Source organism: Phoca vitulina, unplaced genomic scaffold (genome assembly GCF_004348235.1).
Source record: "Phoca vitulina isolate PV1807 unplaced genomic scaffold, GSC_HSeal_1.0 scaffold24, whole genome shotgun sequence".
NCBI lineage: Eukaryota > Metazoa > Chordata > Mammalia > Carnivora > Phocidae > Phoca > Phoca vitulina.
In genome coordinates, this window is record NW_022589727.1 from 23,641,811 (window position 1) to 23,648,825 (window position 7,015).

Genomic DNA, 7,015 nt, shown 5'->3' on the forward strand with positions numbered 1-7,015 from the left:
ATAATTCATACCAACTATCTGATGATTTTGCTGAGATTCTTTTATATTTATCTTTTATGTTTTTTAAGTAGGCTCCATGCCCACCATGAAGCCAATGTGGGGCTTGAACTCACAACCCTAAAATCTAGACCTGTGCTAAAATCAACCAACTGAGCCACCCAAGTGCTTCAAAAGGCTAAATTTAATAGCTTATGCCCAAATACCTGATAAAACCTATCCACATTCTGGACACCTCTCTTTAGAATCAGTAAACACCAAGTCTCTAGTACAGCTGGACACATCTATCTTGCCAGGAGCAATACAGGTCACATCATAATGCACTGAATAGATTAGAACCATCATGGAATTGTACAATTCCACTGTTTATTCAGAAGCACAAAAAAGGCTTTTAGGTAGATTTCAATTCCAGATTAACCAATGAATTTTTTGTTTATGATTCTTTCTATAAAAAAGAAAACATCTTACTAAAGATCTAAAAACAGATGTTTTAAACAAAAAAAGATGTTTAAATCAATTATCCCTTACACTGTATTTCAGAAATAGGTAAAAGCAGAAATTCAGTCACTAAAGTTACTTGGTACCATATGCCTATCTTTTTTTCCTCTGAGTAAAATCAATGAAGGATGCTTTCCTCATGCTCAGCTTCTCCTCTTCATCTAATAATTAGTTATGAGCATCAAAATCAAATAATTTTTAAACCTAGATACTGGTACCCCTTCTCTTTGAAATATTATGTCTTTAGTGTTTCTTAAACTTTTCAAATCCACGTCCCTTTATACCCCCTATAATGTTAACTTATAATTTCAACTAAATTCACGAGTGACCCCAAAAGTTAAAAATCAAAACAATGGGAGACAGCACACCAGACCTTCAAAAAATTTCCACTACACTGTCACTAACAGGTCTGTATAGCCACTCCAGGTCACTCTATTTGAGCTTTCTGCACATCAACCTATGAAGGTCTGTCCCTTTGTCTCTTTCTCCCTCATAGTTACTTTTAAAATCTGTTGCGATCCTATCCTCAGGTGTTCGTGTTTAAAGGTTCCTTCCTCCTCTCCTCAAATCCTACTTTCTCTACCAGTCTGACAAACCTTTCAGGCAAGCTTTTTATCATTTCCATTCAACAATCCATCTCTCCCCTACTCCTCTCCTTAGTTCCACGTTTACAGCAAGGAGGCAAACTAGCACTAGCCTGCAGGCCACAACAGAGTGTCTGAAAATTAAAGAGACAACAATTATTTACTCTAATGCAGATTAACAGCTAGAGAAAAGCCACAGGTGATTTAAGAGCAAACACAGATCAACGCCTCCTACAGCTGAAATTCATCAAGGAAAGTGAGTACTGCAGAAAATAATTAAATGTTTGGGGCAGGTGGAGATGGCAGGGAGAAAACTGAAATTAAAGAACTGAGATGGGAAAAATATATTTGCTAAAATAGGTGAGAATGGATCACTGGAGATTCCTGAACAGGAAAGATAAAAAAGATGCCAGGAGTTGAAAACAACTTAGAATTTATAAATCAGTTTGAATTTTATTTATACTTTGCCCGGTTGAAAAACTAATTTGAGGCAGTTCAAATACACATATTACTAAACAATAAAATTAAGAGAATTGGCACAAAAAGTAAATAAGAATATGAAATGAAATAAAGGCAAGAAACTAAGTTACTATTCATAAAATTAGCTACAGTAACTACAGAGGTAAAGACTTTCTATTCAAATGTGACAACAAGTTGGATAAAGGCAATCCTCCAGCTACCTGAACATCACAAGGTGGGCTTTTCTATGAGCCAATGTTTCTCCTCCAAAGAAGTAGAAAAGCCTAATTTGGATGGTTCATGTTGAAAATATAGGACACTACAGATAAATATAAACACCACATAATAAAGTTCTAAATTCAAAGATTATAAAAATAGCTACATAGATTCTAAGTGGATTTTTAAAAGATCTCTATGAATCCTCCATTTTTCTAACACATTTATGTAGTCTCTCAACTTATATATTTGACCTAAAACAATTTTTTTTTTTTTTTTAAAGATTTTATTTATTTGACAGAGAGGCACAGCGAGAGAGAGGGAACACAAGCAGGGGGAGTGGGAGAGGGAGAAGCAGGCTTCCCGCGGAGCAGGGAGCCTGATGCGGGGCTCGATCCCAGGACACTGGGATCATGACCTGAGCCGAAGGCAGACGCTTAACGACTGAGCCACCCAGGCGCCCCTGACCTAAAACAATTTTAAAAGACCCTTCTTCTAACACGTAAACCACCTCGACTTTCAGCTATACCCTCTTTGTACAGAGATAAAATGAAGGTAGCAAAGGAGCGGATGCTGTAACCGTTGTGTTACGCTTTACAAGTTCAATGATTTCTGGCTCCTTTCTTCCTCATTTTCTTAGTAATAATTTTAACACCAATCTAAATTGACAAAAATAGGATGACAGAAATTTAGTATTCAGGGGCTTTAGAGGAAAAAGAATCTAAATTGTAGTCAGTGAATCTAATTTAAAAAACTATGTATCTTATCATCATTCTAATCCTCAAAGTCACATTCAGGGCTTTATCTTGCATTGCCACACAGCTTATCTCCTAACAGATTCTTTTTTTCTTCTCCTTCCTTCTTGATAGACTGAACACTTAGAACAGAATCACCCAGTCACAGAATTTCAAAACGGAGGTAGACCATCTGGGCCAAGCTTCCAGTGATCAGTCAGGAGCAAGGTGGCCACAACTGAGGAGCACAGAGCTGGAATGGCTCCACCACACACAGGTTGCCACCGACTCTCAGAGATGCCTAGCTGCTTCACCTGGACCTCAGGGATGCGTGTGGTTCTCTCACACATTTGTCTTCATTTTTTTTTTTTTTTAAGATTTTATTTATCTGAGAAAGAGACAGAGAGAGAGGACGAGAGGGACAGAGAGAGAGAACGAGCAGGGGGGGAGAGAGAGGGAAAGGGAGAAGCAAACTCCCCTCTGAGCATGGAGCCCCACGCAAGGCTCCATCCAGGACCCAGGATCATGACCTGAGCTGAAAGCAGACGCTTAACCAACTGAGCCACCCAGGCGCCCCACACATTTGTCTTCAAGAGTAAAGGAGGGTACACATGTAAAGTGTTTAGTGTTAGTAACACTGTGTTACTAAAAAGAATAAAGAATCAAACTGACATCAGGGGAGGTGGATTCCAAAAAGTGCAGTTAACTGCTAGCAAAGCCACCAAGAAATCTTATTTGAACACCTTCTAATATAGCCATAAAGCTTACTACTCCAGCCTATAATAATTATCTTCAAAGTTTTAATAAGACAATCTATATAGGATTCTGCCAACTGGAGGCTCTCCCTACTAACTTGTGAGTTATTTCATCATGAAGAAGGCAAATGACAGTTCAGAAGACTCTGGGGTTCACCCAGAAGTATAACGTCTTACTTATAAACGAAGGGAATAAAACAAATAAAAATGGGCTTTCAAAAGAAATGTCCCAAACCACTGTCTAGCCATTGACTGGTAAGTTAATAAGCAGACGTGTGTGCGCGCGTACACACACACACACACACACACACACAGTGACAGCTATTAGGGTCAGAGCAAAAGGAAAGGATTTAAATTAAAGGCACGTGGACTTAAGTCAGACTTAAAAGAAAAACCTCCTGACTTACATTACTAAGCATGTAAGGGAGGCAGCTGAATCTATCTTCCAACAAGACAAAGCTTCCAGCTAAGTGTTACTGTGCTGCTTTATATGAGGAAATAATGTATACAAAAAAAGCATACCCAGAGGAAATAGCTGTTGACACAGAGAACCAAGCTATATTTAAACTAAATATTAATATTTAAACTAAACATTGCAAAATGTAATAGGAGCTTAATTTTACCTTTTACCACCTCTAATGGGTGGCACCATCAGGATTATTCAACCAAAGCTCACAATTCAGGAAAGTTGAGTGAACTCATTAAGTACCACCAGCTCTCAGGTCACTGGTAAGGACACACACACACTGACTGCTGCTTCCTACCTTTATTCAACAGAACTCCATAGAGGTTTTTCTAAAAGCTGGCTCTGCATTTGGTACCAGGCAGCTACCAAAGTCTGGCCTGCAAGGACCTTCAGTCTAGTGCAGGCGACAGTCCCCCGGATAAACCAAAAATTACAATACAGGGTGATGAGTATCTTCATTGCTACATTCTTGGAGCAATGAAGGACACAATGCCCAGCTGACTCTATTAATTGTTTCTTAACAGTGGCTTTACTATAGTGTTAAATGGTTTTCAAATGCTCCCATTTCCAGTTCCTCTTAAACATAAAGCTGCTCTGTTGGTTCTCAACTGTGCTATCACATATTAAAACAGAACCTATCGTTTCATTTCTAGCATTCTACGGCCATCTCTATCAACATTTACTTATACTTCAGTCCGACAGATCACAATTAACTGTACATTTAATTGGAAGGGAGCAGCCACCCACACTGGCCAGTGCTCTTTCATGGGTGGCCTTGGGCTTGCTTTTTATACTCTGGACGGGTATGGCCCCGAGGCTGACTGCCCTTCAGGCAAAGTGAGGATGTTGCACTAGGGGACGGGCAGAATACTGCCCTGCATCTTGTGGGCTCTGACGCTCCCCACCTCAGCATAGCCTGCCACCCTTTTCCTTCTTAAACCACTAAGATCAATATCAGACCATCAACATATAAACCATATGGGCCACTAAATAATTTGTAAATGTTTCAAATGTATTTCAAAACTGACTTTGTATTGTCAAAGCGTTATGAACCAGCCAGGCCAGGTTTTAACAAACAGTAACACTTACGGACAATCTCTACTGGGCTAACATCTTCAACAGGGCCTGGCCTGACACCAAGACAGAGACTCTTTTTCAGTTTAAAATAAACAGGTTTGGAAAAATCATCCCGAAATGTACATTTAAGATTAGTATAGAGGCTTAAGTAATCCCTCAGAGCATTTTCAAATATTCAGACTTCCAGCACTTTCTGAAAGGAAGAGTGATCTTTCTGGTCGTTTTTCTTAAGTATGGCTTAAAAATGTCATCCCAAATTCTCAATGAGAATAGTCTTAATGTGTTCCGCCGGGTTTAAAGTTCAGAGAGAAGCCCTTACTATAAAACTGTTACCCTAACACGTTCGATACAAATTGAGATTGGCCGAGGGAAAGGGGGTTTGAGAAGGGAAAAACTACTCACACTCAGGACCGGGTCTACAACCTGGAGGCGGAGACACGGGGCGAACGAACGGCCAGGGAGAAATAACAGCAACTTCCCAGCCCGGCCTTCAAAGCGGATCACGTGCCGCGGGCGCCCCCTCCCCCAGGGCAGGGGGCGGGATGGAGACACGGCCTCCGGCCGCGCTTTCCTCGCGGGGCGCCGCTCGGCCAAGCGTCACCTCGGCCTCCGTTCCAGCCTCCACGCCAGAAACCCGCGAGCGGGGGGCTCTGAGGTGACCATCACCTCGGGCTGCGGCGGGGGCACCCGAATATTTCAGTCTTCACGTCCCCCTCCTCACGCCGACCCCGCAGCCGTCAGCCCCGGCTCACCCCCCCACACACACACCCCAGCCCACCCCGGCAGGAGCCCGTCCTGCCGTGGCGCCGTCTACGTGACGGCGGCGGCGAGGCGCAAAGGTCCCGGCCTTCGGCAGAGCAGCACCGCGCCGAGTTGGAAGACCCCAGCCGCCCTCGAGCGCAGAAACGCGACGCCCGCCGCGGAGGCCGAGCCGCGACGGCGGGCCGCGCGGAGGCGCGAGGACCCGGCCCGGCGCCCGCTTACCTGCGGCGACTCCGCTCCCGACCCGCGCCGGCGCCCGGGGGCGGCCGAGGGGAGGCGGCGGCTGGACGGCGACGGTGAGGAGCGGCCCGGGCTCGCCGGAGGCTGAGGGGGCGGGGTCGGCCGAGGACGCGCGCGAGACCCGGGCGCCCGCCGCCGCCGCTGCCTCGGGAGCCGCCTGGGCCACAGCCGAGCCGGGCGGCCCTCATGAATGGGACGCGGCGGCGGCGGCGGCGGCCGAGCGGCGGGCGGGCGGGCTGCGCGCAGGCCCCTCCCCGGCCACGTGACGCCGCGCTCGGCCGCCGCCTCCCGGCCGCGCGACGCCCTAGCGGCCTCCCTCCCGGGCCCGCGCTAGCCGTTTGCGCCGTGGCCGCCGCCGGTCCCCTTCGCTGGGCGGCTCGGAGCACTGGCCTCTCTCGCTTGGCGCAACGCTAGCGATACTTTTCTAAAAAAAGTTTCTGCTGGTCCCCATGGCAACCCTGCGGCGCGTCACGTGGAACTTAGAGCCCGACTGCCAAAAAGAATAAATATTAAAGTGCAGAAAAGGTATACAGTTGAATGTTTTATAATCCACTTTTGATCCCCAGTAGGGTTTTCGCCTGTTTGGTTACTCTCCCCGCCCCTCCCCTCTCCTCCCCAATCCTATGACATATTTAAAAATACACTTTTTAAGAGAGGGATTGCCAAAACCGTATATGACTGCACACTAGTTTTTATCTTTTTGCAGCCTATTATAAAGAGTTATGAATGGAAGTGCATGTGTTACTTCCAAATGTCAGTTAATTTCTCAGTATGCATTCCGTGGATTATAATTTTTTTTTTAAAGATTTTATTTATTTATTTGACAGAGACACAGTGAGAGAGGGAACACAAGCAGGGGGAGTGGGAGAGGGAGAAGCAGGCTTCCCGCCGAGCAGGGAGCCCGATGTGGGGCTCCATCCCAGGACCCTGGGATCATGACCTGAGCTGAAGGCAGACGCTTAACGACTGAGCCACCCAGGTGCCCCTCGTGGATTATAATTTATATAACTTTGAGGATCTTGGCAAATAGGCATTTAGATAAAGCTTCTGCGTGACAAGCCCAGCGGCAGCACAGTTTCTTCCCAAGATGGAGTGTGGTGTGGCTGGGCTGCGCCGGGACCCAGAAACCGGCTGCCAGTCTCAGGGCCCCTCTGTGGTTCACAAGAAGGAACACAGGCAACCACTTCCTCATCTAAGTTCCTTGGCCTCTTTCGCATTCAGTCAAGC

At 45.6% G+C, this 7,015-nt stretch overlaps 1 protein-coding gene across 2 annotated transcripts in view; it reads right to left on the reverse strand.

Moving 5' to 3' along the window:
* LPIN2 (lipin 2) overlaps positions 1-5,869 on the reverse strand; it is an 85,845-nt gene extending 79,976 nt beyond the window's left edge. The window contains exon 1 of one of the 2 annotated variants that reach the window (XM_032421193.1): positions 5,771-5,869. The gene's annotated coding sequence lies outside the window, so the exon portion shown is untranslated. Of the gene's footprint in view, positions 1-5,188; positions 5,316-5,770 lie in introns of those variants that run through there. The other variant, XM_032421191.1, reaches the window with a different exon arrangement.
* Between the last annotated feature and the right edge of the window lie 1,146 nt (positions 5,870-7,015).